This window comes from Phoenix dactylifera, unplaced genomic scaffold, assembly GCF_009389715.1.
Source record: "Phoenix dactylifera cultivar Barhee BC4 unplaced genomic scaffold, palm_55x_up_171113_PBpolish2nd_filt_p 000202F, whole genome shotgun sequence".
Taxonomy (NCBI): domain Eukaryota; kingdom Viridiplantae; phylum Streptophyta; class Magnoliopsida; order Arecales; family Arecaceae; genus Phoenix; species Phoenix dactylifera.
In genome coordinates this window covers 170,749-184,860 of record NW_024067721.1, presented here as the reverse complement: position 1 = coordinate 184,860, position 14,112 = coordinate 170,749, and positions in this window count along the sequence as shown.

Here is a 14,112-nt window from a genome sequence, read left to right as displayed (position 1 = left end):
CTTCATCTCCACCGCGTTGAAGCAACATGACTCCCTCCGGATCCTGTCCAAAAGCAGAATCCCCTGTTTCAAGATCACATCCATTCGAATCTCCCAACACCCTAGCTCACGAATCCATCCATTTCTTCCTTCCATCCTTACCCGGATCAGCTTGTATCCAAGATTTCTTCTTCCAAAATCTTGCCGTTCGTGATCCATTGGCCAGCCATTCTCAGCATACCACCATTCGCAAAGAAAAACAACTTCCTCTGCTTCAGCCACAGAATAGACCAAGAATCTCCCAACTTCCCAGATCTTCTCCGCGTTCCCACCAGCATAGAATCCAGAATCTCTCACGGATCCATATCCATGCACTCTCTGTGGATGAAATTCCAACCGTCGCGACGAGTGCACGAGTTTCCAGCGGGACAAAGCTCATCCACAAACCAAGTTTCTCCCTCCGCGTCTTTCCCAACTTCTGGACGAGAACCACCTGTCTAGCTGCTCACCACGGTTCCAGATTGATCCCAAAGGTCTCCTCCCGGATAAGCTCCAATCCCAGAAATCTCTCAGTCTCATCCTGCAGCTATCCATCCTCATCGCGACGTGAAACAGGGAAGAAAGAGAGAGGATGCCGAGCCTATAAAAGGAGGAGAGTTTTTTCTTGGAAGGGCATTCCTCCTCTTCCCCACCAGGGGAGGGGGCTGCTCCCTTTATCCCTTCTTCCTCACCGAAGGGAGTCGGCGGCGCATCCTGGGAGAACAGGGGAGAAGCCAAGTTCCCACGAAAAAAATATAAAAAAAAAGGAAACAGCGGAGGGAGAGAATACTTTGGGTCTTTTTGGGAATGACTTCCCAAAAGAAAAAAAAAATAAGAAAATGATCAAGAGGAAGATGAAGCCGACGGGCGAAAAGAGGGAGAACCCAGTCGTGATGAAGACCATCTACATCGCTGCTGCTATCGCCCACGACTCCATGGAAGGCTGATCTCCTCTCTAGGGCTGGATGCAGCCCTAACAAAGAGACACGGATTTTATATTTTATTTTATATTCTTGGGGTTGTATGAACTTATTGTTTTTAATGGATATCTTCTTTTGAATCATATTTAATTTCTGTGATTTTAAGTATGATGTTCGTACAACTGCTCTTCATGATCACTAGGTAAATATAAGATAGTCCATGCTTAGGGAAGATGCGATGTGCTGCCACCTTAGATTAGGGTAGACATTTCATGCCAACTTAAGATGGATTATGCCTAAATTACTTTTGTGAATTTCTATTCGAATGCTTATTAGGCTTGTAGCCAATTTGCATGTTAATCCAAGAACGAAATAAATTATAAATAACCCTTGTTCCGATGTTAGTGGTGAACTCCTTGCCCTAGGTTCTCTTAAACTGATATCCCTTTAATTGCATTTTCTTTTATTAAATTGCTTAGTTTAATAGTCTTCACAAATTCATCCTTTTAAATTTTTATTTTTAAGAAAACAACTATACCCCAATCCCTGTGGATCGATACCCGTAATCACTATCCTACTAGATACGTGCTATTGCGTGGTCTTTAAAGTTGACTATCAGGCAGTCCGTTCATGAACATGGTTTGACCATGATCAAGGATCTTGAGGAGCTTGAGAAGCTTGGCATGACCATGCACAAGGATTTGCAAACGGATTTGATCCTACAATCGTTGCCATCTTCATATGGGCAATTTATTGTAAACTACCATATGAATAAAATTGAATGCACCAAACTTGAATTGTTGAATATGTTGGTGACAACTGAGAAAGCCTTGAAAGGTTCAAGGGGCACAGTTCTCGCTGCTGAGCTAGCTTCTACTTCCAAGAGAAAGTCTACTGGGAAGAAGAAGAAGCCTGCGAAGAAGCAGAAGACCAAGAAAAAGCCGAAGAAGGAAGTTCCTAAGAAGAAGGCCGAACCCAAAGAAAAATGTTTCCATTGCAATGAAGATGGCCATTGGAAGAGGAACTGTCCTATCTACGTGGAAAACATAAAGAGCAAGAAGGGTGACATGCCTTCTGAAGTTATGTCTAATATGCTCATTATTGAAACTAATCTAACGGTTTCTTCTATTTCCAGTTGGGTTATAGACTCTGGTTCTAGTGTTCACTTGTACACTACCATGCTGGGTCTAAAGAAAAGTAGAAGGCTTACGGAACGTGCGGTAACCCTAAGGGTTGGCAATGGAGCAAGAGTTGCTGCTGTTGCTGTGGGCACATTCCCTTTGTATTTACCGTCAGGATTTAGTTTGATACTTAGAGATTATTATTTTGTACCTAGTGCTAGCAAAAATCTGATTTCTATATTTTGTCTAGCACAGAAACATTATGAATTCAATTTCAATAAAGACTACATTTCTATTTATTTGCGAAATAAACTGTTTGGACGTGGTTTTATGATTGACGGTCTCTATCACTTACATATGGATGTATCTATGAACGTATCTGAGCATACAGTGAGTACCATAGGATCAAAAAGATCTAGAAATGAGATAAATCAAAAGTATTTATGGCACCTCAGACTTGGTCATATAGGAGAAGACAGAATTAACAAATTGGAGAAACATGGGCTTTTGAGTTCATTGACTTCTGAGTCATATCTGATTTGTGAATCCTACCTTCAAGAAAAAATGGCCAAATTACCCTTTGTAGGACACGGGGAGAGGTCCACTGAAATACTTGCCCTAGTACACACTGATATGTGTAGCCCATTCGATGTGCAGGCTAGGGGTCAATTGATAAGTGCTTAATAATTCATAATTTAGTTATCTTTTCATAGCACTTATCAATGTTCTTAAACTAATAAATACATATTTTACCAGAAAATTGAATAATCATTGAAATAAATTTGAAATATATATTTTTTCTCTTTTTCTTTTTCTTGTTACGATCTTTCATGAAAACTACAGAAAACATATAAGGAGGAGATTGTGCTGATTCGGTTTGGTAATCTGATGAAGTTGTAATCAAGCTGAGGTTATAATTAAATTGGTTTTGGTCCTGACTCGATCAAAAGTTATAATTAAATTTGCTAAGAAAAACGTTTGATTAACCCTTTTTATTAAGTCATGGTCTTGTTTTTAGTCTTGACTGGTCGAGTTCGATCTGAAGCAGTTTAGCAATAATTAAATTTGAAGGACATTGGGCTCGAGAACAAGTCCAAGCAAATCAACGATCATGACCCACTGCAAATCCAAAGCCAATTTTCAACCAATTCGTTACCTGCCTTCATATAAAATTTATAAATTTAAAACGAAAAAAATAATAATAATAACTAAATATTCACGATTTACTGTTCATATGAACAGCGTCCCGTTAAAACACTGTTCATATGAACAGTGTTAAAAAATACCGAAAATACTGTTCATATGAACAGTGTCCGCGAAAACACTGTTCACATGAACAGTGTCCGTACAAACACTGTTCATGTGAACAGTGTTAGAGAAAAAAATAAAATAATAAATAATACATAATAAATAAATAAATAAATAAAAATAAAAAAAAGACTCAGCCACTGTTCATCTTCTTCCTCCCCCAATGAACATCTCACGCGCAGCCCACCGTCCGCGGCGTCCTCCCGACGATCCCGCGACCAAATCCGCCGGCGACCAGTCCTCCGTGATTCCAGTCGGCCGCAATCAGCCGCGTGCCCACCGTGCCCGTGCTGTCGACTCTTCCCAGCAGCAGAGATCCAGCCCCTTCGCCATCACTGCCCGCGTCTTCTCCTCCGAGATCAACGATCCACTCCTAGCAGTCGAAATCCCAGCATCTCCGCCTCTTCCTCCGCCCGTGACGTAGCCCGCAGCCGAGCCGTGCGAGCGTGAATCCCCAGCTCCTCTCCGTGATCCTAGCCTCCTCCGCATCCGGGCATCCCATGATCTCACCTCTGTTAGATGTATGCCCTAGAAGCCAATTTGGCTGACACATTGTTGATTCTAGAGACATAATTTTGTACTTGACTATTTATTATTGAATAAATAAAAGGCATCTTTTCATTCATATTGTTTATGTGTCTATGAATCGTCCAAGAAATTAATAAGATGATGATACATATTCTCAAGAGTTGAGAATTTGAGCCATGTATCATTGGTGATTAATTTCTAAATGCTCCTGATCAATGGATCATCACGAGGACGGTGATCGATCCGATCAGTGCACAGATCACTTTCCTTCTGGATGAACGAGACTTGAGTCCACAGTGTAGGGACACTGAAGTGATAGTGCAGGTGCTTGTTAGAGAACAAGGGTACTGAGCGTGACCAAGACAAGAAGTCACTTGGATGTCTATCCACTCGTCAGTGACTTGCTTGATGTTGCAGTAGTGTGACTGGTCCTTTGACCTGCGGTGCTTCGGCTACTCACAGTGAGGTTATTGTAGTTTGACTGCACACATACATGGTCTCTAGCCATATGGGTCCATGCAGTGTAGATTGGCTGCAGTAGGTTTACTGTAGGAGTAGGGTATGCACCTATAAGGAATCTATCGACCTTGATAGAAGAGGAGTGATCCTATGTGATTTATTAGACTGAGTTCTAAGACCTTGGCCAGGGCAGTAATATAAAGTGGAAAAAGAGTTTTCCACTATCGAACTCAAGTCGAATAAATCTTGACATATGACAGACGATGGGGTTTGACGAGTTGTCCATGACCTCCGTCCTGTAGGGATCCACGATAGTAGGACTGTATCACACGTTAACTGCACCTAGAGGTTCATCATTCCATTCTGCTGGGTAGCCACTACATGCTGCTAGGTGTCACTGGTGGATGGTGGGACTCATAGGGATTATCTTGATGATCGATAAACCCTAATGAGTTGAGTTGGAATCGTTCCAACCCATTGAAAGGAGTTTTCAATGATATTGAGATAGAGATCACAATATATCTCACTACCAGTCAGAATAGAACCTATGGGGTCACACACACTAGAAGTATTGACCGATCCGATGGTTGAAATCGTGATTAGGAATCACAAGAAATCAATTTGATTGATAAGAAGTTGAAGAAGGAAAGGGAATTAATTGATTGGACTTGAAACAAGAGTCCTACTTCGGGTAGGATTCCTAGAGTCCTAATTGGATTAGAACTGGGAATCCTAGTTGGAGTAGGACTGGGATTCCTACTTGGAATAGGATTCCTACAATCCTAATGAGATTAGGAACTTTGAATTAAAATTGGATTCCTACTTGGAGTAGGATTCCTAGAAATCCTAATTGGATTAGGACTTCGGATTCAAATAGAGTCATAATTGGATTAGGACTAAAATTAAATAAATCCTAATTGGATTAGGATTCCTTAAGTCTAAATTAATTAATAATCTAATGAATCAACATGACTCCTAATTGGATTAGGATTGAAGAGTTCAATTGAGTCATGGTTCATTCAAGTCCTAGTTGGATTAGGACTAGCATAGATTGAACCCAATTGGCTAATCCTAATTGGATTGGGATTAAACCATGAGAGAGGCACCTAATCCTCTTTGGAAGAGGATTAGGTTAACCAAGTAAGAGGGACATCAGCCCCTCTCCACTTGGCTAGGGCGACATGAAGAGAGGGGGCCGGCGCCCCCTCTTTGGCAAGTTGTCTTGGAGCTCCTAATTGTTAGGAGCTCCACTCCCTTTAAAAAGAGGCTAGGGCCGGCATCCTAAAGAGATCCATCCCTCTCCTTGCAGCCGTGGCCTCCTCCTCTTCCTCCTTGGTCTTCAACCGAAAGCAAGGGAGCAAGAAAGATCTCTTGGCGGTCCTCTTCTTCCTCCTTCGTTTGGGATTCGACGCAAGGGAAAGCAAAGGTTGCATCTAGCCTTCTTGTTCTTCTTCAAGATCCCTTCTTCTTCCTCCTCCACTCAAGCACAATCAAGGGTTGATTGAAAGAGAGGAGATCAGCCATCAAAGCTATCTCTGCAAGGAAGCTAGCACCCCGGTGAGATAGAAAGCTTGGATCGGATCCTGCTTCGTGTGGATACCCGTAGAGGCCGGACGTTTGAACGGCTTCAAGCGAACCCTCTTCCAAAACCACGAATTCAGATTTGCGGTGATCATCTACCCGCGCAAGGTGAAGATTTGATCTTCCTAATAGTTTTAAAAGTTTTAATTCTTACCTAATTACGAAAGGTCTCGAAACAACGTTCATGCGATGAACGTCGATCCCGCACATGCCTCTTCCGCTGCCACCTGATTTAATTTTTGAAATATCAGCGGCATGGGCGGGTTCCCAACAGTGGTATCAGAGCCTAGGCTTCGTAGATTAAGATAAGAATTAATTATCTAAAGGCTTATTAGATCTGAAAATTGAATGATCATGCATGCTGAAAAATTCTGCATGCAGATTTTTCAGGGGTGCTGATTTTTTGCATGCTGATTTTTATGTGATAAAAAGATGATTCTAATTGCATTGTTAATGGGATTACAAAGTTTAGAATCATGATTAGCATGATCAGCGACCTATGTCATGATATAATCAGTTAGTTTTCAGATCTGAAAATTATAATTGTTGCATACGGTGATGATCATAGGATTCAAACCCTTTTGGTATCAAATGTAATGACCTGCGATGTGATCTGCGATGTCATGTAATTTTTCAGATGCTTGCATGCATCTTATTTGATGTTTTGAGAGGCCTGCGTGCCTCCTAAAAGGAGATGTAATTTATTTTTATTTTTATTTTACATCTGGTTGTATTTCTGTGATGTGATGTACATCAACGATCAAGTTGAAGCAAAGGCATGAGATGAAAGGTGATCTAAGCGGTTGATGGCGATGGGATCAAGAGTTGATCAAGGATCGAATCAAGGAGGCTTAGAACCAATTCAAGAGTTGAAGACCACTTGATCGATTGATGTGCATGTGCTTGTAATACGACCTAATTAGAATCCATGATCATCACCTAGTTAAAGTTTAGCTTTAATTTGATGCTGCGATTATAACTGCCTGTGATGTGCCGTTTGCATGTGATGTAAATGCGAGTCGGGTAGATAGGTTTACATGTGATGTAGCAAACCCAATTGAGACCTAAATCAAAACCTCCTCAATCAAGTCGAGAGTGAACCGACATGAGCAAGTCATATTAGATTAATTGATCTAATTGGTGTCTAGGAAAGCATGAAAGGTGGTTACTTAATTAGGACCTTACTCTCTGAGTAAGGGGAGCCTCCCACCTGCTTACCTGGCCAATTGTTCGATTACCTCTTATGAAGGGCTCAAGTTGCAAACACTAAGACCTGATTAACCAATATTAAGTCAATAGGTCTTCCACTGTAGTAGAGCTGCTAAGGCCTTTCTGATGTTGATTTGTCTCGGCTGGACACAGTGGTCAAGTTGCATCGGGGGGCTGGACCTCTCTATAGACATGAGATGTTGTAGGGTAAAGGTGGGGTTGGGCACCAATAACTGTTAGGTGAGGACCTAATGACGACTTTATTCCTACGGTTATACGGTGGGTCTGACTTAACTAAGAAATGGGACCAATAACTGTTAGGTGAGGTCTTCATGGCTTAGAGACCAAGTTACACTGCAACATGCTTGAGAAGCATTGTACAAGAGTTGTACATTCATCAATCTATGTGTCACCAATAACTGTTAGGTGAGGTGGCATGTAAATCGGTGGGACCGCAGTACCCACTAGAAACCCTAGTCGTGTGGGATTTCCGTTTTCCTACCAGGAGAGTGTGAGGAATTCGAGAAAATAGTGGGAGTTACATTTGTTCTAAAAGACCTTAGAACAGATTAGGATCAAGTACAAAAGTCTAACTAGAATCTTTACTCTCTGCAGATACAATGTCAGCTTCAAACCCTTTGACCCGTATTCTTGAGACCAACCGACTGACCGGAACCAATTACAAAGACTGGCTTAGAAATCTCAAAATTGTTTTGGACTGTGAGAAAATAGGCTATATACTCGATTCAGATATCCCCACACTACCAGCACGTCCTACTGATGTTCAGCGTGAGATGCATAAAAAGTGGTTGGAGGATGACATTAGAGTAAAATGCTATATGATGGCATCCATGTCTAATGAACTCCAATGCCAGCATGAAAATATAAAGACTGCTAGGGAGATACTGGCACACCTGCAAGAGTTGTATGGTGAGCAGAGTCGCACAGCTCGTTTTGAAGTGTCCAAGAGGCTTTTCAAAACGAAGATGCGCGAGGGGCAGTCTGTCCATGATCACGGTCTGACCATGATCAAGGACCTAGAGGAGCTTGAGAAGCTCGGCATGGACATGCACAAGGAATTACAAGTGGATTTGATCCTACAGTCACTTCCTGATTCATTTGGTCAGTTTATAGTAAACTACCACATGAATAAGATTGAATGCACTAAGACTGAACTAATCAACATGTTGGTAACTGCTGAGGGAGCCTTGAAAGGTTCAAGGGGCAATGTCCTTGCTGCTGAGTTGACTTCTGGTTCCAAGAGAAAGTCTACTTGGAAGAAAAAGAAGCCTGCTAAGAAGCAGAAGAAAGACAAGAAGCCAAAGAAGGAAGTTCAAAAGAAAAAGGCTAACGACAAAGGAAAATGTTTCCACTGCAATGTCGAAGGCCACTGGAAGAGAAACTGTCCTTCATACCTCGAGAGCCTGAAGAACAAGAAAGGTGACACACCTTCAGAAGGTATAGACTTGCTCATAATTGAAACTAATCTAACGGTTTCTTCTACTTCTAGTTGGGTTATAGATTCTGGTTCTAGTGCTCATCTGTGCACTACCATGCAGGGTCTAAAGGAAAGTAGAAGGCTGGCGGAAGGTGCGGTAACCCTTAGGGTTGGCAACGGGGCAAAAGTTGCTGCTGTGGCTGTGGGCACCTACCATCTGCGACTACCGTCTGGATTTAGTTTAATACTTAGAGACTGCTATTATGTACCTGTTGCTAGCAGAAATTTGATTTCTGTTTCATGTCTAGCACAGGAAGGTCATGTTTTTACATTTGACAAAGACTGCTGTTCTATTTATTTAAGAAATAAAATAGTCGCACGTGGTTTCATGATCGACAGTCTCTATCATTTACATATGAATGTATCTGTGAATGTTACCGAGCAAGAAGTGAGTGGCCAAAGGATCCAAAAGATTCAGAGATGAGATAAACCAAAGATATTTGTGGCACCTCAGGCTTGGCCATATTGGAGAGGACAGAATGAACAAAATGGATAAAGATGGGCTTTTAGGCTCATTGACTTCCGAGTCATATCCAGTTTGCGAGTCCTGTCTTCAAGGAAAAATGGCTAGACTGCCCTTTGTAGGACATGGGGAGAGGACCACTGAAATACTTACCCTAATACATACAGATGTATGTGGCCCATTCGATGTACTAGCCAGGGGACGTTATTCTTACTTCATTACCTTTACCGATGATTATTCACGGTATGGGTATGTGTATCTTATGAGACACAAGTCTGAATCCTTTGAAAAGTTCAAAGAGTTCAAGAATGAAGTAGAAAAAACAAACTGGAAAACCTCTTAAGGCTCTTCGATCAGATCGAGGAGGAGAATACCTTAGTGGGGAATTCCGGGACTATCTCAAAGAAAACGGCATAGTCTCACAATGGACACCTTCGGGTACACCTCAACTCAACGGGGTGTCAGAGAGGAGGGATCGGACCCTGTTGGACATGGTCAGGTCCATGATGAGCTTCACTGATTTACCTATGTTTCCTTTGGGGAGATGCCTTACTCACAGCGATTTATTTATTGAATAGAGTTCCCTCTAAATCCGTTCCTACCACACCGTATGAGATATGGCATGGCAAGAAACCAAGTCTTGGTCATCTCAAGATTTGGGGATGTCCGGCCCACGTCAAGCGACTACAGGCAGACAAGTTAGAGGCTAGGACCATAAGTGCTCGTTTTATAGGATATCCTAAAGAGTCATTAGGATACAATTTTTACGTCTCAGAGGATCACAATGTGTTTGTGAGCCGTCATGCCATCTTCTTGGAAAATCAGTTTATCCTTGATAGAGGCAGTGGGAGGAAAATTGAGCTTGAAAGAGAAAGTCTCTGAAAAGCAACGAGTCATGGATCCTATTGAACCCATTCATACAGAGCCAGTACACGATGTCCCTCGACCACCTCGTAGATCTAGTAGGGTCTCCCATCCTCCCGATAGATACTTGGGTATACTAGAAGAGGATACCGAGGAAATGTTCCTAGTGGGAGATAGGGATCACATACAGGGATCCCAAAACCTACAACGAGGCGATATCTGATATCGATTCCGAAAAATGGCTGGAAGCTATGAAGTCAGAGTTAGACTCCATGCATTCCAACTAAGTCTGGACCTTAGTAGACCCACCAGAAGGTATTGTACCTATTGGATGCAAATGGATCTACAAAAGGAAGATAGGTTCGGATGGAGAGGTAGAGACCTATAAGGCAAGGCTTGTGGCGAAAGGGTATAGTCAGCGCGAAGGCATTGACTATCAGGAGACCTTTTCACCTGTAGCCATGCTAAAATCCATCCGAACATTGCTTGCCATTGCAGCATTTCATGATTATGAAATCTGGCAGATGGATGTGAAAACTGCTTTCCTGAATGGATATCTTGATGAAGATATCTATATGGAACAGCCTTTGGGTTTCACTTCCAGTGATGGAGATCACAAGGTCTGCAAGCTGCAAAGGTCCATCTATGGACTAAAGCAAGCATCTCGGAGTTGGAACACTCGTTTCGATGACGCAATCAAAACGTTTGATTTCATCAAAACGAAGAGGAACCGTGTGTTTACAAAAAAGGTTAGTGGGAGTGCTGTCGTTTTTCTCGTACTGTACGTAGATGACATTCTCCTAATAGGGAATGATATTCCCATGCTAACCTCGGTTAAGGTCTGGTTGTCAAAAGAATTCTCCATGAAAGACCTTGGGGAAGCATCCTATATTTTGGGAATAAAGGTCTATAGAGATAGATCTAAAAGGATGCTTGGCCTTTCACAGAAAATGTACATAGAGGAGGTGCTGAAGAGGTTTCAGCATGGAAAACTCCAAGAGGGGTCTCTTACCCCTAAGGCATGGAATTCATCTCTCCAAGAAGATGTGCCCCAACACATCTGAAGAGATTCAACGCATGAGCAAGATTCCTTATGCATCGGCAATAGGAAGCCTCATGTATGCCATGCTATGTACACGACCTGATATAGCTCTTGCTGTGAGTGTCACAAGCAGATATCAGTCGAATCCAGGTGAAGAACACTGGATAGCTGTGAAGAACAGTCTTAAGTACTTGAGAAGAACTAAGGACATGTTCTTGGTCTTTGGGAGAAGATCAGAGTTGAAGGTAGAAGGATGCACACATATTGATGATAGAAGTCTACATCAGTAATATGTGCAATTGTGGTTCAGTAAATTGGAAGAGGTTCCAAACAACCGATCATTAATAGATTCTACCTTAGAAGCTGAATGTTAAGCCGATCTAAGGGTGCAGTGGAAACCTTCTGATTAAAAGTTAATTGCAGAGTTAGGTGTAATGTCATTAGATGTTCATAACACTTTACTGTGATAACATTGGCACCATAGCACTAGCTATGGAGCCATGGTCTCATCAGAAGTCCAAGCACATAGAGCGGCGCTTCCCTTTCATACACGACTATGATGTAGAGATGCAGAGAGTAGACTCCGCGGATAACGTGGCAGACCCGTTCACTAAGCAGCTGAGTCAGCAAAAGACTGAAGCCCACCTTGAGAAGATGGGCCTAAGATATATGACCAATTGGCTTTAGTGCAAGTGGGAGATTGTTAGATTGTATGCCCTAGAAGCCAATTTGGCTGACACATTGTTGATTCTAGAGACATAATTTTGTACTTGACTATTTATTATTGAATAAATAAAAGGCATCTTTTCATTCATATTGTTTATGTGTCTATGAATCGTCCAAGAAATTAATAAGATGATGATACATATTCTCAAGAGTTGAGAATTTGAGCCATGTATCATTGGTGATTAATTTCTAAATGCACAGATCACTTTCCTTCTGGATGAACGAGACTTGAGTCCACAGTGTAGGGACACTGAAGTGATAGTGCAGGTGCCTTGTTGTAGAGAACAAGGGTACTGAGCGTGACCAAGACAAGAAGTCACTTGGATGTCTATCCACTCGTCAGTGACTTGCTTGATGTTGCAGTAGTGTGACTGGTCCTTTGACCTGCGGTGCTTCGGCTACTCACAGTGAGGTTATTGTAGTTTGACTGCACACATACATGGTCTCTAGCCATATGGGTCCATGCAGTGTAGATTGGCTGCAGTAGGTTTACTGTAGGAGTAAGGGTATGCACCTATAAGGAATCTATCGACCTTGATAGAAGAGGAGTGATCCTATTGTGATTTATTAGACTGAGTTCTAAGACCTTGGCCAGGGCAAGTAATATAAAGTGGAAAAAGAGTTTTCCACTATCGAACTCAAGTCGAATAAATCTTGACATATGACAGACGATGGGGTTTGACGAGGTTGTCCATGACCTCCCGTCCTGTAGGGATCCACGATAGTAGGACTGTATCACACGTTAACTGCACCTAGAGGTTCATCATTCCATTCTGCTGGGTAGCCACTACATGCTGCTAGGTGTCACTGGTGGATGGTGGGACTCATAGGGATTATCTTGATGATCGATAAACCCTAAATGAGTTTGAGTTGGAATCGTTTCCATACCCATTGAAAAGGAGTTTTCAATGATATTGGAGATAGAGATCACAATATCATCTCACTACCAAAGTCAGAATAGCAAACCTTATGGGTCACACACACTAGAAGTATTGACCCGATCTCGATGGTTGAAATCGTGATTAGGAATCACAAGAAATCATTTGGATTGATAAGAAGTTTGAAGAAGGAAAGGGGAATTAAATTGATTTGGACCTTGAACCCAGAGGTCCTACTTCGGGTAGGATTTCCTTAGAGTCCTAATTGGATTAGAACTGTGGAATCCTAGTTGGAGTAGGACATGGGATTCCTACTTGGATATAGGATTCCACAATCCTAATGCAGATTAGGAACTTTGAATTAAAAATTGGATTTCCTACTTGGAGTAAGGATTCCTAGAGAATCCTATTTGGATTTGGACTTCGGATTCAAGATAGAGTCCTAATTGGATTAGGACTATAAATTTAAATAAAATCCCTAAATTGGATTAGGATTCCCTTAAGTCTAAAATTAATTAATAATCTAATGAAATCAACATGACTCCTAATTGGATTAGGATTGAAGAGTTCAATTGAGTCATGGTTCATTCAAGTCCTAGTTGGAATTCAGGACTAGCATAGATTGAACCCAATTGGCTAATCCTAATTGGATTGGAATTAAACCATGAGAGAGGCACCTAATCCTCTTTGGAAGAGGATTAGGTTAAACCAAGTAAGAGGGACATCCAGCCCCCTCTCCACTTGGCTAGGGCGATCATGAAGGAGAGGGGGCCGGCGCCCCCTCTTTTGGCAAGGTTGTCCTTGGAGCTCCTAATTGTTAGGAGCTCCACTCCCCTTTTAAAAAAGAGGCTAGGGCCGGCCATCCTAAACTAAGAGATCCACTCCCTCTCCTTTGGCAGCCGTGGCCCTCCTCCTCTTCCTCCTTGGTCTTCTAACCGATAAGCATAGGGAGCAAGCAAAGGATCTTCTTGGCGGTCTCTCTTCTTCCTCCTTCGTTTGGGATTTTCGATCCGCAAAGGGAAAAGCAAAGGTTGCATCTAGCCTTCTTGTTTCTGCTTCAAGATCCCTTCTTCTTCCTCCTCCACTCAAGCACAATCAAGGGTTGATTGAAAGAGAGGAGATCAGCCATCAAAGCTATCTCTGCAAGGAAGCTAGCACCCCGGTGAGATAGAAAGCTTGGATCGGATCCTGCTTCGTGTGGATACCCGTAGAGGCCGGACGTTTGAACGGCTTCAAGCGAACCCTCTTCCAAAACCACGAATTCAGATTTGCGGTGATCATCTACCCGCGCAAGGTGAAATTGATCTTCCTAATAGTTTTAAAAGTTTTAATTCTTACCTAATTACGAAAGGTCTCGAAACAACGTTCATGCGATGAACGTCGATCCCGCACATGCCTCTTCCGCTGCCACCTGATTTAATTTTTGAAATATCAGCGGCATGGGCGGTTCCCAACAACCTCCGCATCTCCAGCGCGCTCTCAGTGGATCCATCAAGG